This window comes from Ranitomeya variabilis, chromosome 8 (genome assembly GCF_051348905.1).
Source record: "Ranitomeya variabilis isolate aRanVar5 chromosome 8, aRanVar5.hap1, whole genome shotgun sequence".
NCBI lineage: Eukaryota > Metazoa > Chordata > Amphibia > Anura > Dendrobatidae > Ranitomeya > Ranitomeya variabilis.
This window is the reverse complement of record NC_135239.1, coordinates 23,019,253-23,047,000: the sequence shown is the minus strand read 5'-3', so window position 1 is coordinate 23,047,000 and position 27,748 is coordinate 23,019,253. Positions and strand designations below refer to the sequence as shown.

General features: G+C 43.7%; 1 long non-coding RNA gene across 1 annotated transcript; it reads right to left on the bottom strand.

Moving 5' to 3' along the window:
* Positions 1-9,849: 9,849 nt before the first annotated feature.
* On the bottom strand, positions 9,850-24,524 carry LOC143787442 (uncharacterized). Its single transcript, XR_013218368.1, has 3 exons — positions 24,368-24,524; positions 14,529-14,703; positions 9,850-10,230 (listed from the first exon to the last, which is right to left on the bottom strand). It is a non-coding gene; the product is annotated as an uncharacterized LOC143787442 (long non-coding RNA).
* Between the last annotated feature and the right edge of the window lie 3,224 nt (positions 24,525-27,748).

Here is a 27,748-nt window from a genome sequence, read left to right as displayed (position 1 = left end):
AGCACTGTCTTTCCTTCTCCAGCGCTCCAGTGACAGCTATGATGGTAAGATGTGGCAGTACAGTCCTGCATTAGTGGTCCTACCCAGCTGTCTCAGGACCACGAGATGCCCTCAGCCTGACACCTAAACAGGAGTAGGTGTGAACAAGCATGTCAGTGGGTCAGTATTTTATGTGTAGCCATTAGACACAAAACAGCTCCTGGTACGAGGATGATACAGTGATGGACAATGACGCCGCAGGATAGAATTCAGACTGGTGTACTCGTTGCAAGACAGAAAGGTATAATGGCTGCAGTATCTCAAGTAAAAACTTAATAACATAACAGCATAGACAAGGAGCTTGGTGGTTAGAGTTTAAGTCTGAGGCATTAAGCTTGATGGTTGCAAAACAACAGGAACAGATTCTAGCTTGATGGTTACTGTCACAACCGACAAGGTTAAGTCCAGCAGACGACACAACTTATGTCTCCAATGGAATGGAATAAGATGAGGAAGGCCCTAACCATAGGGAACAAGGGACAGGGGCACCTCCTGAGCTCCAACCTGAGCCTGTCCCTAAACTCCCCTTACGTCATAAGCGGGTCCTTCCCCCCGCCGCTGTCACATGCCTGGTCCCTGATTGTCACCTCACTAATCTCTGGCTAGTGCACTGGTTGGCAAGGATGTTAGCCTCACCACTGCAGATAATGAACAACACAGGGAGAGTGACAAAACACAAGACAGACAGATAGAGGTCCCTATGCTAGGTCCCTATGCAGCAGGGCGGACCCTCACTTACTGGCAGTGTCTGTCATGATACATGACACACTTCCGGTTCCGGCGACAGTATGATCCCGCCCTGCCACTATTAAAACACAGACCACTGGCCCCTGTGCATTCAACCAGCGGCGGATACCGCGTTGATGTGCACCCCCTACCTACCTTATATTGGTGAGTTCTTTTTGCTCTTTCCCCCGTAGCTAGCACGGACTATGTCTTATACTTTACTATACTATAGGAGCCGGGATCATAAACACACCTATTCCAGGAGCACTCTCAGCAGAGCCCTATAGTAATAGGTGAGTCGTTATTCCTCTTGGGGTCCAGGCACAGTTACTTATACACACATACACTCACCGGCCACTTTATTAGGTACACCATGCTAGTAACGGGTTGGACCCCTTTTGCCTTCAGAACTGCCTCAATTCTTCGTGGCAGAGATTCAACAAGGTGCTGGAAGCATTCCTCAGAGATTTTGGTCCATATTGACATGATGGCATCACACAGTTGCCGCAGATTTGTCGGCTGCACATCCCAAAGATGCTCCATACAAGGCAGGATGGATCCATGCTTTCATGTTGTTTACGCCAAATTCTGACCCTACCATCCGAATGTCGCAGCAGAAATCGAGACTCATCAGACCAAGCAACGTTTTTCCAATCTTCTACTGTCCAATTTCGATGAGCTTGTACAAATTGTAGCCTCAGTTTCCTGTTCTTAGCTGAAAGGAGTGGTACCCGGTGTGGTCTTCTGCTGCTGTAGCCCATCTGCCTCAAAGTTCGACGCACTGTGCGTTCAGAGATGCTCTTAGGCCTACCTTGGTTGTAACGGGTGGCGATTTGAGTCACTGTTGCCTTTCTATCAGCTCGAACCGGTCTGCCCATTCTCCTCTGACCTCTGGCATCAACAAGGCATTTCCGCCCACAGAACTGCCGCTCACTGGATTTTTTTTCTTTTTCGGACCATTCTCTGTAAACCCTAGAGATGGTTGTGCGTGAAAATCCCAGTAGATCAGCAGTTTCTGAAATACTCAGACCAGCCCTTCTGGCACCAACAACCATGCCACGTTCAAAGGCACAAAAATCACCTTTCTTCCCCACACTGATGCTCGGTTTGAACTGCAGGAGATTGTCTTGACCATGTCTACATGCCTAAATGCACTGAGTTGCCGCCATGTGATTGGCTGATTAGAAATTAAGTGTTAACAAGAAGTTGGACAGGTGTACCTAATAAAGTGGCCGGTGAGTGTATATATAACTGTATTATGCATTCTTTAGGTCTTACGCAATTACGCTGATATCTATAGCCAATTTATGAGATTTAATCTCTTCCTGATGAGGATTACACTGCTTCGTGGTGAGACATTTTCTTTATTTATACAGAGACTTATCTACGCCTATGTATGTAAATGACAGTATTTCACACCTTTTTATAGCCAAAACGTCCTATCACCTGATACCACGGACATACATACCTGAGTCCATACTCTAATACGGCTACATTAGGTGAGAAACTCCACGTGTTCCCATGTAGATATATTCACTCTCTGACACCAGCTCCTCCAATTTATTTATATGTTATCTTGCAGTCTTCATCCTCGCCATATTCTTTCTTTCCATATATTTGGAACGCCAGGCGTACACACACAGCTTACCTGGTTAGTATACCATCACTGTCCCAATTTTTCTACCATATATTCCATCATATAATTATCTTCCATTACTATAGGGAAACACCCTCCCCAGGTCCATCATAACAGTGATATATGACCTGGTCCATCTCCAGCAATATCCTACATCATATAAGCAGTCGGGTATGTCAAAAGATGTTACCTTATCCTTATCCCATCTCTCCTCCCTTCCAATTTGTCACATATCACGTAATTATTGTGAGATTTATCTTTTGGTTAATTTATCCTTTGTTGTTGTTTTCTATATACCTATTGTTGTTTTGTTATATATTTGTAACGCAGTTTACTGAAGAAGGTCTTATTGTTTTGACTGAAACGTTTATGCTGGACTGCTATTCAAGTAATAAATATCAATTTCTTTAAAATCACCACTATACACAAGTTGAGTGCCAAGTTATTTACTATATATATATAGACAGATAGAGGGGAACTTATACTTAAAGGGAACCTGTCACCCCCCAGGCATTTGTAACTTAAATAGCCACCTTGTGCAACATTAATGCTGCATTCTGACAAGGTGGCTCTTTTAGTTCTTGGTGCTGTAACTGCAGAAATAATCGATTTTGCAATTTGTCTAAAATACCTTCAAATAGTCCTGGGGCAGGTATTTCCTCCCCTAATGCAGACACAGCACCGCCGTCACTCATGCCCTCTTGGCGCCGCCTCAGCGTTGTTTTCAACTATCCCGGTGCCTGCGCTGTTATCTTATGCCTTGGGCATGCGCAGTTAGCACTGCCCATCTTCTGACATCATTTGATGTCTTGCTGACTGTGCCTATGCGGCTGTGCTGCCCGACATCCTGCCCCGCAGTGTCTTCTGATTTATTCACACTGCGGGGTGGGATCTCAGACTTCACCGGAAATGACGTCTCCACCCACTAGGATTCATGTCTGCAATCACCTGATCCTCAAGTTTACAGCAAACGCGGCCCAATGGAGATGGCAATAACATAGGCTCCAGAGGCATAACAAATCTCCAGAGCACGACCTGTGGAATATGTTGTATATCTGCATTACTGGGGGTATCTCCAGCTGGTAAGCCCTCGGGCTGATAATGGCCAATACCCGATACGGCCCAATCACCCTAGAACTCCAGGTCCCAGATGCGTACTTTCACCTGATGTTTTTGGTGGACACCGACACGTATTCATTCACACACAGGTCCGGACCTGAATGTTTATTTCCACGCATGTATTTGCCAAAAGATGGTGATCACTTTGAGTAGCAGACAAAAGAGGCATCCCCCTGTGTCACCAAACTCATACCTTCGCTACTTACAGAGGAAACCACCCCTCCCCAGATACCACCTCCTTAGAGGGCTCCAAGACTCAGGGTTTACTTGTAGTGAGGGTTGAGTCTTGCCCCTACTCCCAGGCAGCACCTTAGCTGCCCCCACCAGAGAAGATGGGGTAGGTATGAGAAGAACGGCAGAGATCATAGCTCCCAGGCAATAGTTTTTACAAGACTGGTCTCAACTGACTACTTCCCTGGACCGCCAACTTACGACTGGGTTGTGACTCTTCAGCCAGGAAAGGCCTAAGATGATAGGAGTTGGCATACACTCCAAGATGTAGCACGACAGGAACTCTTCATGAAGAATCCCTATATGCAGGTTAATATTGTCTACGACTTGTGTCACACTCCCTGGCTGAGAGGAACAGAGTCAATTGCCCGAACGGTAATGGGTCTCTCCAGCATCCTACCGATCAGACCATGGGTCTGACAAAGCAAGAATCCACCAAATTGACTCCCACTCCATGATCCACAAGCACCGGTACAGTCTCAGTTTCCCCACCAGCCACCACTTCAGCCAGAATGGTAAACTGAGATGTAAAGGTGAAGGAAATGTACACACCTGGTCGCCTCCCTCCACATGACCAGGGGAACACGGCTTTTGTGATGGAGTACATACTTTGGCGTGAGCTGGGCAGACATTGATGTAATGATCAGTCAGACCACAGAAAAAACATGCCCCTGTCCCACGGCGAACCGCAGGCAACCTAGTTTGAGAGGAGGTTACTCCCACCTGCATGGGTTTGCCCATCAGCACCAGTGTGTCCTCCTCCCTACCTCCCTAGAAAGAACAACAGGGGGTAGATTTGGTGTATGTCTCTCCCTGAGGCGTCTATCCACCGGGATAGCAAGGGCCATGGCGGCCTCCAATAACCCAGGAGATTGTGGAAGTCACTGGTGAGGTTTGTGGTTGACACTGGTAGGAATCTTGCCTGATGTTGGCAGGGATTGTGGCTAATTGCTGGTGGGGATTGTGACTGACGCTGGTGGGGATTGTGGCTGATACTAGTTGGTATTGTGGATGACACTGGTGGGTATTGTGGATAACACTGGTAGGGATCTGTTGTGGATTCTGTTTGTGGGCTCCCTCTGGTGGTTGCTGCTGGTACTGGGTGACTTTGGTGGGTTGCGGCCTTTGGTTTCCACCTGTCCATCAGTGGCTGGGTGTTTCCTATTTTACCTGGCCTTTCTGTCATTCCCTTGCCGGCTAACAATGTATTCAGATGTGCTCTGTTTGGTTCCTGCCTACCTGCTCCCAGATCTTTCAGGATAAGCTAAGTGCTGATTTTCAGTTGTTTGGTTTTTTTGTCCAGCTTGCTTATTATGTCTCTATGCTAGCTGGTAGCTCTAGTGGACTGAGGTTCTCCCCATGTGCCATGAGTTGGCACATGGGTTCTTGTAATCTCAGGATGGTATTTTTGATTAGGGTTTTTTGCTGACCGCTCAGTCCCCTTTTGTATCTTTCTGCTTTCTAGTTTACAGCGGGCCTCAATTTGCTAAAGCTATATATATCATCTCTATGTGTGTGCCTTCCTCTCATTTCACCGTCAATACATGTGAGGGGGCAACTATATCTTTTGGGGTTCATTCCTCTGGAGGCAAGTGAGGTCTTATTTTCTCTGCAGTACTAGTTAGCTCTTAGGCTGGTGCGTGGCGTCTAGAACCAACGTAGGCACGCTCCCTGGCTATCTCTAGTTGCGTTTGTCAGGCGTAGGGCAGCGGTCAGCCCAGGTTCCATCACCCTAGAGCTCGTCCGTTATTTATTTGTACTTTGTTTGTCCTGTGCTATCCCTAGCCATTGGGGATTCATGACAGGGATCTTGCCTGATGCTGGCGGGGATTGTGGCTGATGCTGATGGATATTGTGGATGACACTGGTGGGTATTGTGGAAGACATTGGTGGGGATTGTGGCTTACATTGGTTGGTATTGTGGATGACACTGGTAGACATCTTTGCTTGATGCTGGCAGGGATTGTGGCTGCTGCTGGTGGGGATTGAGGCTGATACTGGTGGAGATTGTGGCGGACACTGGTGGGTATTGTGGCTGACACTGATGAAGTTTGTGGTTGACACTGGTAGGGATCTTGCCTGATGTTGGTGGGGATTTTGGCTGACAATGGCGGGGATTGTGGTTGATGCTGGTGGGGATTGTGGCTCATACTGGTGGGTATTGTGGCTGACACTGGTGGGGATTGTAGCTGACACTGGTAGGGATTGTGTCTAACACTGGTGGAGATTGTGGCGGACACTGGTGTGGATTATAGCTGACACTGGTAGGGATTGTGTCTAACACTGGTGGAGATTGTGGATCTCACTGGTAGGGATTGTGGCTGATATTGTGGGGTTACTGTGATTATCTGTGGGGCATCCTGACTTTGGAACATTCTGCCTGACAATATAGACACACTGGTATTGATGAAGGATCTTTGGGATTGGAAACATTTGCTTATCTGTGTATCTGCTCTGTTAGGTCTGATGAACCATTAAACTTTTAACTAAAGGGTTAACCAGACGAGTCTTTAAACAATGGCCATTATTTTACATGTTACTATTGGGCCTTTGACGATCATTCAACCATGCGAAGCTTCTTAATATTCTATGCTGTGACGAAACTTTGGAGACGGGAAGGAGAGCAGGGGTCGACTTCATTACGAGAAGCTTCGTGCTTGCTGCCTGTATTAATTTGCTGGGGCCCATAGCTGGGTTTGGAGGGGGAAGAAATTCAGCACAAATATATTACATGTTTATGCTTTGCTGCAATGAATTGTTTTGGCATTTCCCTGAGCGTCTCATATGGAGAGGGTCGCATTTAATGATTTTATTAAAAAAAGGAATTAAAGGTCAAGAGGCCTCGTTCCAAAAGCCCTTCATTTCCTGCCCAAGCTCCAATTAATGTTCATAAAAGTGCTCTGATTGAGACAAGAAAGGCGCAGTTAAGCCGGTGCCTATCAGAGCCAGTCTGTTCGCGTCCCATCACACAGTGCAACCAGATTAGACCTGAGCTGCTTATAATGTCTCATAAACAAGCACCAATATTAGATCCGGCTCGGGCTGATATTATGCCTCTTGTCTTAATATGGAGAAGTCGGAGATACAAAGACAAGACTGAGGATATTTATGTCTTGTTGTAGGGAAGAGCACAAGTTTATAGAAACCATCTTGTGACTTATTTTGCAACATGTAAAAACATGCAATTTGCAAGCATTATTTTGCTACATTTCTGTATCCAGGAGAACTTAAGCCATAAATGTCTGATAGATACGGACCTGCACCTATCTTAAGAATGGGAAACCACCCCGTGCCCCAGGAATTGAGAGGTGACCAAATTCATGACAAGTTTCCTGAAATTTCGGGATTCTCACAAATTTAACATTTTGGAGGATTTCATTAGCACAAATGCAACACAAGTGCATGCAGCCTTTGGAGGACCAAGAAGGGGCTAAAATAATAATGAGTCCAAAAAAAAGCATTATTCTTCCCTGTTGTGGTTTTCACCCAGCTCCTTACGCCACGTTGATGCTGTCTGGTCCTCAGCACTGGCCTTTGGTTCTTATTTTAACCCCTTCTCCAATTGTCCGGACGATGATGGCACTTTCAGTTCAGACAGAATTTTATTTGGGCCAAATCAAATCTGTTGTCTTGTGGAATCTGTCCAAACCAGATTTTGGGAGGTTTGCTTGTCTCTAGTGGATACACTGGTGCAGATCTCTCCATACACTTCTATAGGAGTTCCAAAAATTGTTGTGCAACAGCCAGGAGGTGCGAAATTGGGCCTTGTTCTTAGAATGAGGGCAGATCTCAGCGTTGGAACCTTCATCTACATGGAAAATCTATTGACCATCCTCTTTATGTGCCCACAGGTGGTCTTCACGTTGTCACCCCCCCTTTGATCTGGAGCTCTTTGGGAATGTAGTGAGGCTGAACCAGTATTTGGAGGCGGTAGAAGCCATCTGGACACTCGGATCTTATACCGCGGCTTCTATGGCAGATACACCATCGGCCAGACCTGGGATGGTGACGGATATACTCCATGTGCTACTGGGAAAGCTGGGGGGCAATCATTATGGCTAGCATTATAGCTGCTGAGAGCTTTTCCCAAAACCTAAATTGCAGTAATAGAAGGGTGGGAGATTTCTACTAAGTTGTTACACCTTACAAAACTTTAGAAAAGTTGGGAAAAACGAGCAGAAAAGCTGCAGGGTTCACTTAATTCCTAAACCATCTGGACTATAATTTCTGACCCTTTACCAAATAATTTAATTCCTGCTCTCGAATATTCCGGTTGCTCTCTACCGCCCATTTCAGGCCACCGCTGGATGAGGCTTTCAGAAGGCTAAAATCAACACCATTAGTTAGACAAATTGGCTGCGACGCAGGAGCCGCTCGCGGGTTGTGAAGAGCGCAGACACTGCCGTTATTATTCCATTAGAATGACACGGGAAGGCGAATAGAGTGAAGAGAAGATGAATCATCCTCTGCGGTCCAAATATTTCCTGATGTGTCTTTCCTTGAAGGAAGCGGAATTATTGTTTTTATTATGAGCTGCCATCGCTGTTTTCTAACTGGAGACTTACAGCTGAAAAGTGACCCGTCAGCCATCGCTCGCCCCATTACTGAAGGGTTAATTAGATCGATGAGATTTGCAGTCACCAGTTGGTAATCTTCCACAATTATTGAATAGTGATCAGCGAATGTGCTAGGATAAGGTGTTATCTGAGCATGCTCGGGTACTAAGCGAGTGTCTTAGACAGCCACAACAAATGCAGCAAATGCCTGTTTGAGACATGCAGCAGAGGGGACTCAAACATATTTTTTGGGCACGTCGAAGACACTCTGTTAGCCCAGTATATCCCAAAAAATACAGAGCCCACATATGTAATGTTATAGAGTGATCCCATATACAGGGTGCCAACAATCGAAAGCTTCCATGTACTGGACAGTGCTCTGACTAGACCCCATATACTAAAGAGACCCCATATTTGCATAAGTTAATAGTACAAGTGATTATAAGAAACTTTGTAATATATCTTATCAGAGAATTCTGCTTTTTTTCCCCACTTATGAGCCACTTTCTTCCTTTCCCCGCCTCCCTGTTTTGGTCAAAGGGAGACAGACGACCAGCAAAGTGAGGCGTCAAGTTACAGCTCCTATTATACTTTATGTAGAGGGAAGGGGGAGAAGAAATGAGGATCAGAGTGGTTAAAGAAGCAAGTGAGTGATTTAGCTAATGTCAGAGCTGGATTCACAGCCTCACTGCTCAGTACTGCTGTATAATATCCTCCACCCCGCTGCTAGTTCGGAGCATGCGCTAAATTGAGAAAGATGTCGGAATGCCTCACGTCTCTGTGTGCGGGAGACATCATAGCAGCTAGTCTTCACCCACTAGATCAGAGACAACTGAAAATCGCACATAGTAAAGCTGGTGAGTAATGCAGGCTACAGGTTACATAATAGCCAGGTATAGTGTTATTTCTTATGTACACACAGGACAGGTAATTCTGGAATGTCACCTTAAAGGACATGTACACTTTTACAACAGAGATTTCATATACAGTTCCTCCGCTTTGAAAGTCCAAATATACAGTTTCCCAACTTAGAAAAAAAACTTTATATTGAAAGCCTCAACTATATAAAGCCCCAATATACAGTACCCTAACTAAGTAGAGCGCTTATATACAGTGAATTAGCTATGGGGGGTCCCCTTGCACATTGCCCCAGAGAACCCTTCTGTTGCAGTATTCACCACTGCAGTCTGCGTGCAAGAACTTCAAACAGAATTAAGAATGCAGCTCTGGGTGTGACTGGAGGAAAGTACATAATATAACGTATGATACAAAGTTTAATATATAATTACTTATAGCCAGAAACCTCCTTTAAGTGGTCACCATGTTACTCACTTTGGAGTTATTCAGGGCTGCTCTCATTTTGACTCACGTTTTTCTGGGATCTTTATCTAGCTCTGGCCAATTTAGTGAGGCACTGCCCTTGATATTCTTCATGAGACCATTTTGTTTCTCATGTGCTCCCTCCCCTGAAATTCGACAATCGTTAATTTTAACCCAGAAGGTTTCACATTGTGTTTTTCTGTCTGTATAAAGTACCTGTCATTGGTGCCACATCCTCCATACATTAGCAGTGGGCAGCAGGAGGCTCCATGCTGGTAGTGATGCTGACCGGCTCCATGCTGGCAGTGATGCTGACCGGCTCCATGCTGGTAGTGATGCTGACCGGCTCCATGCTGGCAGTGATGCTGACCGGCTCCATGCTGGTAGTGATACTGACCAGCTCCATGCTGGCAGTGATGCTGACCGGCTCCATGCTGGCAGTGATGCTGACCGGCTCCATGCTGGCAGTGATGCTGACCCTCTCATGGTAAAGTAATTAAGGAGAATGTGTGATTTCATTTTGGTTTGGAAGGAGATCCAGAGCTGCGCTCCCAAAGGATTATCCACAGATGCCTTTCTCATCGGCCAGTCTATCATTAAGGCCTATAGGGTCATAACGTATTTGCATTAAAAATTTGCACTTACAGCAAGAAAAGAGCTGAGGGGTATGGGAAACATAAAAAAATGTATAATCTACAGAGATCGCCAGTTATAAACGTATGTTCAGACTACTGGTGAAAAACGAAACTTCTGCAGCTGCTGATAAAATGTGTAACACCATTCAGTGGCCATAAAATATCACACAGTGTAATAATAGAGAAATGCCCTTTTGCATAGCCCTGGCCAAAGCAGTTCAGACGTGGTGCAAATCAAGCCTGCGGAGTGGGCACAGATGAAGGACCTCTGCACAGTTTTAAAATGTCTACTAAGATAATAAGCGCTGATGACGCCGTCATCAGGAGCATCACTATTCCGGTTTTCTACATGCACACATTGAATAATCTGTGGGAGGAGGTGGTGGTCCCAGGGGAAGAGGAGAAAGCAGAGGAGGATTTGGAAGGGAAAACAATATCTGTAAGTTCCATACTGTGGTCGCACAGGCAGGTGCCATGTGAGGGTGGATTACAGCGATCAAGCGGGGCTCATGGTACCAGACAAACCATCAGTGAAGGTGCAGGAGCCGAGGAACAAATGGAGGAGGATGAGGAGGAAAAGGTGATGGGCGTACAACAGTCAGGAGATGAAGGGGATAATGATCTCCACTCTGTTGTCCGTGGTTGGTGGGAGGGGATGAAGGAAGCAAGCTTGAGTGTTACCCCGCCACCAACACACCACGGACTTGGATCTCATGGAAGTGTCCGACACAGTGCAGCAAAAGGCACTCATATCTGCAACCTGATACCCATATTGTAAAAGGATTTGTGAATGCTGGAGTATTGAAACACGCTTGTAGACAATTGTAAGAGAGGTTTTCTGCAAGACAGCACTGAGGCACACAGTGTGCATCTCAGCGCTAGACTTCCAACCCCGGGAACGTCAAGGTGTCAAAGCAAAAACATTAGCAGCAGTGGTGTAAGTGGCATAAGGAATTTCTGTCATTTCACACATTTGTTAGACCAGCCTGTGCACCAGCAGAACAGAATACAAGTCTGACACATTGTAAATGACTGGAGATGATGGTGCAGGAGTATCTCAAGCTCAAGATCAATGCCATCAGGGGGAATTTCCAAACATTTTTTTGAGATGTGGAGACTCAAAGTTGGGTCTCCATCTTGTGGGTTGACTGTAGTGGAAGGGGTGTCAGAGGGCAATTATGCTAGCTATATTATAACAGTGCTATATGTAGTGCCCACATAACAGTGCTATATGTAGTGCCCACATAACAGCGCTATATGTAGTGCCCAATAACAGCGCTCTATATAGTGCCCAATAACAGCGCTATATGTAGTGCCCAATAACAGCGCTATATATAGTGCCCAATAACAGCGCTATATGTAGTGCCCAATAACAACGCTATATGTAGTTCCCAATAACAGCGCTATATGTAGTGCCCAATAACAGTGCTATATGTAGTGCCCATATAATATTTCTATATGTCTTGCCTATGTAAAAAAGCTATATAGTACACAAATACAGTTTTGTTCATAGTCAACACAATTATATACTGTCAGGGCCAAATAAAAGTTTTATATAGCGTATGGTGTCCACATGACGGAGGCAGAGATCCACAGTGGTAAACTAACCCAGCCATAGGGAATTGCCAAATTACAATACTGGTCAAAAGTTTGGACATCCCTCTTCATGCAGAATTAATAAGGCAATTTGTATTTTGAATGATCATTTTAATAATTAAACATCTCCGGAGCTGTCATCAATCCAAAAGGTGAAGAAACCTGAATAGTTAAGAAAGTAAAAGTGAGGGTTTGTCTTAGGAGATTCTCTCTGCTCAGGATTATTGCGCAACTAAATGCAAAATGAAAATTTTCCAATAGTTTATTTTCACCTGTTACAGTGAGAGCTAGAACCAAACACCTCAATGTGCAAAATACGTTACTGACATTTCCAAAAAATTCTCTGTGACCAATATAGTAAAATATATAGTAATATGGCTGCCCTTCCTCTCAATAACAATCATAAGCTCCATCCATGGAGTTTGTCAGTTACTTAAAAAGAACCTGTCCGGTCTGATAATACTCTTAACTGACAGATATAGGGTTAATCTGCAATTTAGTAGCATTATTGAAATGCAGAGCTGCAATACTGAAAGTGCGGCATCTGGGAAAAAAATAACTTTGTTTCTCCCGGGAGCCACCGGCTTTTAATGACACAAACGTGCCTGGAGCAATTATAGTTACCGCTCACAGCACTGAGTCCGGCAGCTATAAGCATGGCCTTGCACTGACTGACAGCCGGCACTGACTGATAGCTGACACTGACTGACAGCTGGCACTGACTGACAGCCAGCACTGACTGACAGACTTACACTGACTGACAGACTTACACTGATTGACAGATTTACACTGACTGACAGCCGACACTGACTGACAGCCTTACACTGACTGACAGCCGACACTGACTGACAGCCGACACTGACAGACAGACGGCCCCGCCAGGGCCGTGGGGTACTCAGTACCGGGTCCGGTGCTTAAATGGGATGTCACGGTGGCTGCGACACGGTCCATGGCCCTGGGCGCCCAAATAAAGGGAAAGGTCTTTAAGGGGATTTTGAGAATAAAGTTTGTTTGTGACGCCACCTGTGGTATTCGGTCAGTAGGGACCGATGCAGCTTAAAGGGGTCCTCTGGGGTGATCATGGTATGGCAGCTAGATGGTATAACTTCCCACAGGTGAATTAGGTCCCCAGGGCTCCCGTCTGTGTAGATGGAGATGGTGAATGATGCAGTGAAGAACGAGGACACAGGTTTGCAGTCTCTTTTACCTGGTTTACTGAAGCTTCAGGCAACCGCAGTCCAGGGCACCAGATCACAGGTACAGGCAGGGTCCCGCCGGCTTGGAAGCGAATCCAGAGTCCCCTTCACCAGGTGGAGATAAAAGCCTTCCTCAAAGTGCGGTGGTGTTGTAGTTCCTTAATGCCTATGGCTTCTGATAAGGTCCTCACAGTTCCTCTCTTTCCCCCATATAGGTTAGGACACAAACCCGTATGACAGATGACTCAAGCCTTTTTATATGGTCTCTATCATGACCCAGGCTCTATGTGTCACTGTGCCTCCTGGGTGTAAGGTGGACAGGTAACTTGCAGTTCAGCTGTCATGCCGGTTTCAGCTATGTCCCTTAGAGTCCGACACGGCCTCGGTCTTCCGGCTACCGGAATCTGCGCCAGCCAGGGAGGTAGCCAAATTACTGCTCTGCTCCCCTGGTGTCACTCTCCTGTGCCTTTTCTCTCCTGCACACTTTTCCACAAGTTGTTCTTTTCCTTTCTGTTCTCTTTCTCCAGGGGCTGTAGTACCTCAGACTACAGGGCCCCTTCAGACCTTCTGACACTCTAAGTCTGTCTGCTCTCTTCTCTGTCCTCTGACAGTCTGACTGAACTGAACTCCTTCCCTCCAGACCAAAATGTATTTATAAGGGAGTTCACCCTAAACCAGGTTTAGAGCTCCCCTTCTGGCCTGGAGAATGAACTTGTTATCTGTATGTGAGTGTTCACCTGGTGAAAGTTATCCTTCATCACTTCCAAGCATGACATCACTCTCCTTGGGAGGAAAACCATGCCACTGTGATGAGCAGGACTCTGGGGCGTCACACTGACCGCCAGCACTGACTGACAGCTTGCAATGACTTACATCTGGCACTGACTGACAGCCGACACTACACTGATGCATTGCTGAAGCGAGTGAACAGTGACTATATAACAGCTGTATAATGCACAGATAACACTTATATACAGTTTATGATGATGATAACATAGGTAAAGCATGCTGCATTTTTTAAAATCTTGCATAGATTTGTGGTTCAGTAACCCTTTAGGGGCTAAAAGAAACATATAAATCCGTAATTCCCAGTGGCGTGAGCTCTGCTGCTGTCATGTTGGCAGAACAGGTAATGTCAGCCATAAAGCTGCAGATTACAGACCTCCAGCGGAGAATAAACATACCCGTCAGGTATGTAGCGCAGGAGCGGTGACGTCACGCCCGGGAATGCGGTATACACTTCTTGATAATGGACGATCTTTATTTACAGTAGATTAAGCCGATCGCTTGCAAAACTGGAGGTTACATTCCAGATGTGAATTTCAATCGCTCTGTACACAAACCTTCCCCCACATCAGGCTACATGCATTATAAGTGAAAATTCTGTATTTACCCCCTAAAAATGGATGAGAGACAATAGTGTGTGACAATACAGTGCACACAGACCCCAAATATTGCATAACCCTATACTTACTAAATCTCCAAGATTGTATGTGGGATTACAAAAGGAGACACCCCTGACTCCTGGAAGAACAGGAAAATGTTCTAGGTACCCAGCGGCTTCTTCACAATATACTCACTCACCCCTCCTCATCCAGCAGTTGTCTTCACTCTCAGGTGCAAGAGTCTGGAAGTAAGAGGATGATAATCTGCAGGAATAAGAAGAAAGGAGAATCTGCTAAGCCAGGTCTGTATTACTGTTAGGGGCCTGGTCTGGGGTCTGTATTACTGTTAGGGGCCTGGTCTGGGGTCTGTATTACTGTTAGGGGCCTGGTCTGGGGTCTGTATTACTGTTAGGGGCCTGGTCTGGGGTCTGTATTACTGTTAGGGGCCTGGTCTGGGGTCTGTATTACTGTTAGGGGCCTGGTCTGGGGTCTGTATTACTGTTAGGGGCCTGGTCTGGGGTCTGTATTACTGTTAGGGGCCAGGTCTGGGGTCTGTATTACTGTTAGGGGCCTGGTCTGGGGTCTGTATTACTGTTGGGGGTCTGGTCTGGGGTCTCTATTATTGTTAGGGGTCTGGTTTGGAGTCTCTATTACTGTTAGGTGTCTGGTCTGAGGTCTCTATTACTGATAGGGATCTGTATGACTGTTAGGGGTCTTGTCTGGGATGTGTATTACTGTTAGTAATACAGACCCCAGGCCAGGCCTCTAACAGTTATACACATCCCAGACAAGACCCCTAACAATCAAACAGATCCCTAACAGTAATACAGACCCCAGGCCAGGTCTCTGTTAGGTCTCTGGTCTGAGATCTCTATTACTCTTATGGGTCTGGTCTGGGGTCATTATCACTGTTAGGAGGCCGGTTTGGTTTCTCTATTACTGTTAGGGATCTGTAGCACTGTTAGGGGTCTTGTCTGGGGTCTATATTATTGTTAGGGGTTTGTTCTTGGGTATGTGTCACTTTTAGGGGTCTGGGTTCTGTATTAGGTTTGTTTAGGGCAGAGGTGGGATGTCACGGTTCCACACCTCAGTGTGTCTGGCATGCAGTTACTGACAGCTCAGCTGTCCAATTTGGTAGAGGGGCGTGATAAAGCAGTCAGTACTTTTGATTGTTAGCTTGGTCATCCAACCTGTAACTGGGAGGTGCTGGCTGTCTCCAGGTGTTCATTGTCCCAGGTGATTGCCAGGCTACTTAACTTGGCTGTTACTCCCAGATCTCTGCATCTGTGTAGTTTGTCTCTCTGTGCCTTGCCTTCTGTTTGTAGATCTTTCATTGCCTGACCTATGCCCTTGTTCTGACCATTCATCTGTTGAACCCCTCTGCTCTGATCTGCTATCCTCCTGAAATTCTGACTTTGGATCATTACCTGATTACACCTTTGTCTCTTCCTTTTTTCTATGACATACCTCCCTTGCTTTTGTCCTTGGACTTCTTGACCATTCTGCCTTACGGCTAGAGTGTGAATAGTGACTAACATCACATTGAGTCTGACGAATACATTTTTCTTTTTCGCCAGTATGGATCCTGTTCACACGCTTTGTGACCAGGTGGCGAATTTGACACAGATGACTCAGGATCTGGCGAAGGAATGCCAGAGTCTGGAGTCATCACAATATCAGTTGCAAGATCAGAAAACTAATTTGATGAAGACCTCCTATTGCCCTCCACTGCCGACAGTGGCAGTGACGTCTGTACCCTCTGATCTACAGTTGGTCTCTCCCAAACCTAAAATGGTGCTCCCTGATATATTTTCGGGAGAGAAACACCAGTTTAGAATATTTAGGGAAAACCGTAGGTTATTTTTTACCCTGCGCCATCGGTCATCGGGGAGGAGTTCCAGCAGGTGGGAATAATCAGGTCCCTACTGCGAGGGGGTCCTCAGACCTGGGCATTTTCCTCATCCTCACAAGCCCCAAAACGGTTTTCTGTTGACGACTTTTTTGACAGTTTAGGTCTGATATATGACGATCCCGACAGAATTCAGGTCACTGAGGCTAAGATCATGAACCTGGCACAGGGGGATCACACACTCGAAGACTACTGTACTGAGTTCCGGCAGTGGTCCACCGAAGATCTGTGGAACGATGCTACTCTCAGGTGACAGTTCCATAAGGGTCTTTCCAAAACTCTTAAGGATGCTTTGGTCCTTCACGACGCCCCTTGTTCTCCGCTGGAGTCCATGCCTGAGGCCATACGAATGGACTGCAAAGTCCGTGAGACATGTGGTGAACAGCAGGCTGCTCGTTATACTTCCCTGGTGCAGGTCCATTTACCGAAGTTGGAGCCATTTGAGGCTAGAATTGCCAGTGTTGTGGAGAAAAGACTTAGATAAGATCTCAAGAACCAGGAAGCCCAGGATGAACGCTTCTCTTCATTAATCTCTGACAGAATCTGACAAACCAGGGACCCTTTGTCTTTGAGGACAGCCTGCTGTTCTGTAATCCTCAGATGCTTCATCTACCCTCGGGTCTTGGGTTACATACTATTATATTATTCGCTTGTTTGTTTTCTCAGTGACTGAATTATCGTCCAATAATCATAATTAGATTTGACCAAAAACATTAAGAACAGAACAAGTTGTGCCGAGGACACGACATGAAATCATCCCTCGCTGCACAGGTTTTGAAGACATATTGATCCCAGATACTAAATACAGATGATCCTTGACCTAAAATCCCACAAGACTTCACTTATCACAACCAGAACTGGGGAATGAGAACTCGTCACCCAACATCCCAAGGATCTTATCACTGCCAATGGCTGCCACTGTTTTGAGCCAGATTACATACATTGGTTGGATACACTGCCAGAATGTATCAAATAACAGCCAGAATAGTTACATAGCGATACAAAAGTGGGTCCCACTCATGAAGGGGGTCCTCTCTGAGAACATGTCTACTGACGACTGAGAATTAATTCATTTGTAAGCATTGGCTTTCCATGAACTCTCCAGGGCCTGTGACCGCTCACACAACAAAACTCCTTCCCTGACTTATTGCTTTTTTTTTTTTTACCTGAAAATGACCTCCTGAACCTTAGAGGAGTTAATAAAAGAAACAAGGTTCTGTTATTAGTTATGATAAAGCAGCTACACAAGAAGCAATTACATGCGTCAGACGGGAATATGTAATTAAATCCATTATTGTAAATCTACCTTGTGTGATAACATCTGGATGGTAAAAATGACCTTATAAACAGCTCATTGTATTTTCAGTCCAAAAACTTGAGAATAATATAACTACTACTACAAGAGAATAACTACTATAATACTGCCCCTATGTACAAGAATATAACTACTATAATACTGCTCCTATGTACAAGAATATAACTACTATAATATTGCTCCTATGTACAAGAAAATAACTACTATAATACTGCCCCTATGTACAAGAATATAACTACTGTAATACTGCTCCTATGTACAGGAATATAACTACTATAATACCGCCCCTATGTACAAGAATATAACTACTATAATACTGCTCCTATGTACAAGAATATAACTAGTATAATACTGCCACTATGTACAGGAATATAACTACTATAATACTGCTCCTATGTACAAGAATATAACTACTAAAATACTGCCCCCTATGTACAAGAATATAACTACTATAATACTGCTCCTATATACAAGAATATAACTATTATAATACTGCTCCTATGTACAAGAATATAACTACTATAATACTGCCCCTATGTACAAGAATATAACTACTATAATACTGCTCCTATCTACAAGAATATAACTACTATAATACTGCCACTATGTACAGGAATATAACTACTATAATATTGCTCATACAGTATGTACAGGAATATAACTACTATAATACTGCTCCTATGTACAAGAATATAACTACTATAATACTGCCCCCTATGTACAAGAATATAACTACTATAATACTGCTCCTATATACAAGAATATAACTATTATAATACTGCTCCTATGTACAAGAATATAACTACTATAATACTGCCCCTATGTACAAGAATATAACTACTATAACACTGCCCCCTATGTACAATAATATAACTACTATAATACTGCTCCCTATGTACAAGAATATAACTACTATAATACTGCTCCTATGTACAAGAATATAACTACTATAATACTGCTCCCTATGTACAAGAATATAACTACTATAATACTGCTCCTATGTACAAGAATATAACTACTATAATACTGCCCATATGTACAAGAATATAACTACTATAATACTGCCCCCTATGTACAATAATATAACTACTATAATACTGCCTCCTATGTACAATAATATAACTACTATAATACTGCTCCTATGTACAAGAATATAACTACTATAATACTGCCCCTATGTACAAGAATATAACTACTATAATACTGCCCCTATGTACAAGAATATAACTACTATAATACTGCTCCTATGTACAAGAATATAACTACTATAATACTGCCCCCATGTACAAGAATATAACTACTATAATACTGCTCCTATGTACAAGAATATAACTACTATAATACTGCCCATATGTACAAGAATATAACTACTATAATACTGCCCCCTATGTACAATAATATAACTACTATAATACTGCCTCCTATGTACAATAATATAACTACTATAATACTGCCCCTATGTATAAGAATATAACTACTATAATACTGCTCCTATGTACAAGAATATAACTACTATAATACTGCCCCTATGTACAAGAATATAACTACTATAATACTGCTCCTATGTACAAGAATATAACTACTATAATACTGCCTCCTATGTACAAGAATATAACTACTATAATACTGTATCTCCCTGTTTCTGCTTTTTGCAGCTGTTCTCCGCCCATTTTCCCTTTTCAGTAGAGGTATAATGTGATTTCTGTTTATAATACTCCCGTAATAAAAATAATAAAATATGTAGGTCTTAGTGAAATGGAAAGAAATACATTCCTTGTGTGCATGAACGTTCCTTCACCGACTGTACTGGGCCGTGGGGTGAACAGACCTGCAGTGCTTGCCATTAAACTGTCTTCACTTTCCTGTTTAAAGAAGCCCCTCCTGGGCATTAGGAGACGGAGCCCCTCTGGGTCAGGATGCAGGAAGGAAGAGGTGTCTAGGGTGACCAGTGCGGTCCTATGGACGGTGGAGTCATAGAGTGCTGCGCTCACATCACTAAAAGTGAGAAGAACCAGCCGGATAATGTACGAAAAGAGACACGACGCGGTTTATAATGAGGCCATTGACGGCTGAGCGCCATTAGTGTGTGTAATCCGCGCCTTGAGTCCAGGACAGGATCATTTATTAATGAAGCCATCAAGTGATTTAATATTTGTGCCGCAGACTCCTCGTCTTCACTATGGCCACAGATTTGCTTTTGTGATAGGAAAATCCTAAAATGAAAATCCAATGGGCAAATATTCATCATAGAAGAAAAGGACCGAAATCTAAGGACCGTATTAGTGCAAGAAATTCATGGGTTGGAAATATGGGACTGATCTTCAGTGTGACTGTACTACAACCCCCAGCAGGAACTGGGAGATCTTCTCTCCACCTGAAATGTTGCCAATTCCAAGCCTCCTTCCATTGTAAAAAGTTTAGGCTTACTATCAGGTAATAGTCCTATTACTCGTAGAAGCTGCATGGAGGATTAGGAAGAAGAAGCTCCACAGCCAATATGGCTCCATGACCGTCCCACCGACCTACCTGCCATTACTTACTGTTTTTGTATGGGACGTATCAAAACCCATCCTTGATTTGTCCAAAAATAACCAAAAATGTTCCAGAAATGTTTTTGAGTTTCTCATTCTCCCATTTTACAGAAGTGGCAGGATGATAAGGGGTTGTTTCACATGTTGGATATTTGGCCAGGGTCGATGGTCGTCTCAATGCTTAGACTTCATATACTCGAGTACTAAAGGCATGAAATGGCCAACAGAGCTCCAGCAGGACAAAACGAAGCATATACAGAGATTGCCGAAGAAATGGCTCAATGACAATGAAGTAGAGGTGCTGGATTGGCCCCACAGTCCCCAGACCTCAACCCAATCCAACATTTGTGGGTAGAGTTGATGAAAAATCCATATACACACCCAAGTGACCAGTATGAACCGACTATGGGAACGGGTAGAAGAGAACTGGGATCAAATTGTGGTGGAGACATGCTTGAATCTGATCGAGAGCTGAAGGATTCAGGCAGTGCTGAAAGCCAAAAAGTGGATTTACAAAATACTAACAAAATAATAAAACTAAAATTCAGATTTTTTTTAGGCGCAAAACAACAGCAATGCAGTGACAAGAATATGCATAACTAATCATATGCAGAGTAGTTGCAAGTCAAATTTAAGCATGAGATATCCAAGATGATTGTTTACAAAATGATGGCAGTCTCAAGTTCAAAGCAGAAGAGGATAATGAGATATGGAGCATGAAAGTCAAAAGTTCAAAACATTGTTACCCTTTCGCTCATCAGTGTCCATTACATTACTGATCCAGTACTGACCCTGAGTTACCTCCTGTATTATACTCCAGAGCTGCACTCACTATTCTGCTGGTGCAGTCACTGTGTACATACATTACTGATCCTGAGTTACATCCTGTATTATACCCCAGAGCTGCACTCACTATTCTGCTGGTGCAGTCACTGTGTACATACATTACATTACTGATCCTGAGTTACATCCTGTATTATACTCCAGAGCTGCACTCACTATTCTGCTGGTGCAGTCACTGTGTACATACATTACATTACTGATCCTGAGTTAGATCCTGTATTATACTCCAGAGCTGCACTCACTATTCTGCTGGTGCAGTCACTGTGCACATACATTACATTACTGATCCTGAGTTACATCCTGTATTATACTCCAGAGCTGCACTCACTATTCTGATGGTGCAGTCACTGTGTACATACATTACTGATCCTAAGTTACATCCAGTATTATACTCCAGAGCTGCACTCACTATTCTGCTGGTGCAGTCACTGTGTACATACATTACATTACTGATCCTGTACTGATCCTGAGTTACCTCCTGTATTATACTCCAGAGCTGTACATACATTAACATAGTAACATAGTTAGTAAGGCCGAAAAAAGACATTTGTCCATCCAGTTCAGCCTATATTCCATCATAATAAATCCCCAGACCTACGTCCTTCTACAGAACCTAATAATTGTATGATACAATATTGTTCTGCTCCAGGAAGACATCCAGGCCTCTCTTGAACCCCTCGACTGAGTTCGCCATCACCACCTCCTCAGGCAAGCAATTCCAGATTCTCACTGCCCTAACAGTAAAGAATCCTCTTCTATGTTGGTGGAAAAACCTTCTCTCCTCCAGACGCAAAGAATGCCCCCTTGTGCCCGTCACCTTCCTTGGTATAAACAGATCCTCAGCGAGATATTTGTATTGTCCCCTTATATACTTATACATGGTTATTAGATCGCCCCTCAGTCGTCTTTTTTCTAGACTAAATAATCCTAATTTCGCTAATCTATCTGGGTATTGTAGTTCTCCCATCCCCTTTATTAATTTTGTTGCCCTCCTTTGTACTCTCTCTAGTTCCATTATATCCTTCCTGAGCACCGGTGCCCAAAACTGGACACAGTACTCCATGTGCGGTCTAACTAGGGATTGGTACAGAGGCAGTATAATGCTCTCATCATGTGTATCCAGACCTCTTTTAATGCACCCCATGATCCTGTTTGCCTTGGCAGCTGCTGCCTGGCACTGGCTGCTCCAGGTAAGTTTATCATTAACTAGGATCCCCAAGTCCTTCTCCATGTGAGATTTACCCAGTGGTTTCCCGTTCAGTGTGTAATGGTGATATTGATTCCTTCTTCCCATGTGTATAACCTTACATTTATCATTGTTAAACCTCATCTGCCACCTTTCAGCCCAAGTTTCCAACTTATCCAGATCCATCTGTAGCAGAATACTATCTTCTCTTGTATTAACTGCTTTACATAGTTTTGTATCATCTGCAAATATCAAAATTTTACTGTGTAAATCTTCTACCAGATCATTAATGAATATGTTGAAGAGAACAGGTCCCAATACCGACCCCTGCGGTACCCCACTGGTCACAGCGACCCAGTTAGAGACTATACCATTTATAACCACCCTCTGCTTTCTATCACTAAGCCAGTTACTAACCCATTTACACACATTTTCCCCCAGACCAAGCATTCTCATTTTGTGTACCAACCTCTTGTGCGGTACGGTATCAAACGCTTTGGAAAAATCGAGATATACCACGTCCAATGACTCACCGTGGTCCAGCCTATAGCTTACCTCTTCATAAAAACTGATTAGATTGGTTTGACAGGAGCGATTTCTCATAAACCCATGCTGATATGGAGTTAAACAGTTATTCTCATTGAGATAATCCAGAATAACATCCTTCAGAAACCCTTCAAATATTTTACCAACAGTAGAGGTTAGACTTACTGGCCTATAATTTCCAGGTTCACTTTTAGAGCCCTTTTTGAATATTGGCACCACATTTGCTATGCGCCAGTCCTGCGGAACAGACCCCGTCGCTATAGAGTCCCTAAAAATAAGAAATAATGGTTTATCTATTACATTACTTAGTTCTCTTAGTACTCGTGGGTGTATGCCATCCGGACCCGGAGATTTATCTATTTTAATCTTATTTAGCCGGTTTCGCACCTCTTCTTGGGTTAGATTGGTGACCCTTAATATAGGGTTTTCATTGTTTCTTAGGATTTCACCTAGCATTTCATTTTCCACCGTGAATACCGTGGAGAAGAAGGTGTTTAATATGTTAGCCTTTTCCTCGTCATCTACAACCATTCTTTCCTCACTATTTTTTAAGGGGCCTACATTTTCAGTTTTTATTCTTTTACTATTGATATAGTTGAAGAACAGTTTGGGATTAGTTTTACTCTCCTTAGCAATGTGCTTCTCTGTTTCCTTTTTGGCAGCTTTAATTAGTTTTTTAGATAAAGTATTTTTCTCCCTATAGTTTTTTAGAGCTTCAATGGTGCCATCCTGCTTTAGTAGTGCAAATGCTTTCTTTTTACTGTTAATTGCCTGTCTTACTTCTTTGTTTAGCCACATTGGGTTTTTCCTATTTCTAGTCCTTTTATTCCCACAAGGTATAAACCGCTTACAGTGCCTATTTAGGATATTCTTAAACATTTCCCATTTATTATCTGTATTCTTATTTCTGAGGATATTGTCCCAGTCTACCAGATTAAGGGCATCTCTAAGCTGGTCAAACTTTGCCTTCCTAAAGTTCAGTGTTTTTGTGACTCCCTGACAAGTCCCCCTAGTGAAAGACAGGTGAAACTGTACAATATTGTGGTCACTATTTCCTAGATGCCCGACCACCTGCAGATTTGTTATTCTGTCAGGTCTATTAGATAGTATTAGGTCTAAAAGTGCTGCTCCTCTGGTTGGATTCTGCACCAATTGTGAAAGATAATTTTTCTTGGTTATTAGCAGAAACCTGTTGCCTTTATGGGTTTCACAGGTTTCTGTTTCCCAGTTAATATCCGGGTAGTTAAAGTCCCCCATAACCAGGACCTCATTATGGGTTGCAGCTTCATCTATCTGCTTTAGAAGTAGACTTTCCATGATTTCTGTTATATTTGGGGGTTTGTAACAGACCCAAATGAGAATTTTGTTACCATTTTTCCCTCCATGAATTTCGACCCATATGGACTCGACATCCTCATTCCCTTCGCTAATATCCTCCCTTAAAGTGGACTTTAGACAAGACTTTACATAGAGACAAACCCCTCCTCCTCTTCGATTTTTACGATCCTTTCTAAACAGACTGTAACCCTGTAAGTTAACTGCCCAGTCATAGCTTTCATCTAACCATGTCTCGGTTATTCCCACTATGTCAAAGTTACCTGTAGATATTTCTGCTTCTAGTTCTTCCATCTTGTTTGTCAGGCTTCTGGCGTTTGCGAGCATGCAGTTTAGAGGATTTTGTTTTGTTCCAATCTCCTCGCTGTGGATTGTTTTAGAAATGTTCTTACCTCCCTTCTGAGTATGTTTTCCTGGGTCTTCTTTGTTCGAGTCTAATGTTTTTCTTCCCGTCCCCTCTTCTTCTAGTTTAACGCCCTCCTGATGAGTGTAGCGAGTCTTCTGGCGAATGTGTGTTTCCCAGGTTTGTTGAGGTGTAGTCCGTCTCTGGCGAGGAGTCCATCGTACAAGTAATTCACACCGTGGTCCAGGAATCCGAATCCTTGTTGTCTGCACCATCGTCTTAGCCAGTTGTTCGCATCAAGGATCCTGTTCCATCTCCTGGTGCCTGCCCGTCTACATTACTGATCCTGAGTTACATCCTATATTATACCCCAGAGCTGCACTCACTATTCTGCTGGTGCAGTCACTGTGTACATACATTACATTACTGATCCTGAGTTACATCCTGTATTATACTCCAGAGCTGCACTCACTATTCTGCTGGTGCAGTCACTCTGTACATACATTACATTACTGATCCTGAGTTACATCCTGTATTATACTCCAGAGCTGCACTCACTATTCTGCTGGTGCAGTCACTCTGTACATACATTACATTACTGATCCTGAGTTACATCCTGTATTATACTCCAGAGCTGCACTCACTATTCTGCTGGTGCAGTCACTGTGTACATACATTACTGATCCTGAGTTACATCCTGTATTATACCCCAGAGCTGCACTCACTATTCTGCTGGTGCAGTCACTGTGTACATACATTACATTACTGATCCTGAGTTACCTCCTGTATTATACTCCAGAGCTGCGCTCACTATTCTGCTGGTGCAGTCACTGTGTACATACATTACATTACTGATCCTGAGTTACATCCTGTATTATACTCCAGAGCTGCACTCACTATTCTGCTGGTGCAGTCACTGTGTACATACATTACTGATCCTGAGTTACATCCTGTATTATACCCCAGAGCTGCACTCACTATTCTGCTGGTGCAGTCACTGTGTACATACATTACATTACTGATCCTGAGTTACATCCTGTATTATACCCCAGAGCTGCGCTCACTATTCTGCTGGTGCAGTCACTGTGTACATACATTACTGATCCTGAGTTACATCCTGTATTATACCCCAGAGCTGCACTCACTATTCTGCTGGTGCAGTCACTGTGTACATACATTACATTACTGATCCTGAGTTACCTCCTGTATTATACTCCAGAGCTGCGCTCACTATTCTGCTGGTGCAGTCACTGTGTACATACATTACATTACTGATCCTGAGTTACATCCTGTATTATACTCCAGAGCTGCACTCACTATTCTGCTGGTGCAGTCACTGTGTACATACATTACATTACTGATCCTGAGTTACATCCTGTATTATACCCCAGAGCTGCGCTCACTATTCTGCTGGTGCAGTCACTGTGTACATACATTACATTACTGATCCTGAGTTACATCCTGTATTATACTCCAGAGCTGCGCTCACTATTCTGCTGGTGCAGTCACTGTGTACATACATTACATTACTGATCCTGAGTTACCTCCTGTATTATACTCCAGAGCTGCGCTCACTATTCTGCTGGTGCAGTCACTGTGTACATACATTACATTACTGATCCTGAGTTACATCCTGTATTATACTCCAGAGCTGCACTCACTATTCTGCTGGTGCAGTCACTGTGTACATACATTACTGATCCTGAGTTACATCCTGTATTATACCCCAGAGCTGCACTCACTATTCTGCTGGTGCAGTCACTGTGTACATACATTACATTAATGATCCAGAGTTACATCCTGTATTATACCCCAGAGCTGCACTCACTATTCTGCTGGTGCAGTCACTGTGTACATACATTACTGATCCTGAGTTACATCCTGTATTATACTCCAGAGCTGCACTCACTATTCTGCTGGTGCAGTCACTGTATACATACATTACATTACTGATCCTGAGTTACATCGTGTATTATACCCCAGAGCTGCGCTCACTATTCTGCTGGTGCAGTCACTGTGTACATACATTACATTACTGATCCTGAGTTACATCGTGTATTATACCCCAGAGCTGCACTCACTATTCTGCTGGTGCAGTCACTGTGTACATACATTACATTACTGATCCTGAGTTACCTCCTGTATTATACTCCAGAGCTGCACTCACTATTCTGCTGGTGCAGTCACTGTGTACATACATTACATTACTGATCCTGAGTTACCTCCTGTATTATACTCCAGAGCTGCACTCACTATTCTGCTGGTGCAGTCACTGTATACATACATTACATTACTGATCCTGAGTTACATCGTGTATTATACCCCAGAGCTGCACTCACTATTCTGCTGGTGCAGTCACTGTGTACATACATTACATTACTGATCCTGAGTTACCTCCTGTATTATACTCCAGAGCTGCACTCACTATTCTGCTGGTGCAGTCACTGTGTACATACATTACATTACTGATCCTGAGTTACCTCCTGTATTATACCCCAGAGCTGCACTCACTATTCTGCTGGTGCAGTCACTGTGTACATACATTACATTACTGATCCTGAGTTACCTCCTGTATTATACTCCAGAGCTGCGCTCACTATTCTGCTGGTGCAGTCACTGTGTACATACATTACATTACTGATCCTGAGTTACATCGTGTATTATACCCCAGAGCTGCACTCACTATTCTGCTGGTGCAGTCACTGTGTACATACATTACATTACTGATCCTGAGTTACCTCCTGTATTATACTCCAGAGCTGCACTCACTATTCTGCTGGTGCAGTCACTGTGTACATACATTACATTACTGATCCTGAGTTACCTCCTGTATTATACTCCAGAGCTGCACTCACTATTCTGCTGGTGCAGTCACTGTATACATACATTACATTACTGATCCTGAGTTACATCGTGTATTATACCCCAGAGCTGCACTCACTATTCTGCTGGTGCAGTCACTGTGTACATACATTACATTACTGATCCTGAGTTACCTCCTGTATTATACTCCAGAGCTGCACTCACTATTCTGCTGGTGCAGTCACTGTGTACATACATTACATTACTGATCCTGAGTTACCTCCTGTATTATACTCCAGAGCTGCACTCACTATTCTGCTGGTGCAGTCACTGTATACATACATTACATTACTGATCCTGAGTTACATCGTGTATTATACCCCAGAGCTGCATTCACTATTCTGCTGGTGCAGTCACTGTGTACATACATTACATTACTGATCCTGAGTTACCTCCTGTATTATACCCCAGAGCTGCACTCACTATTCTGCTGGTGCAG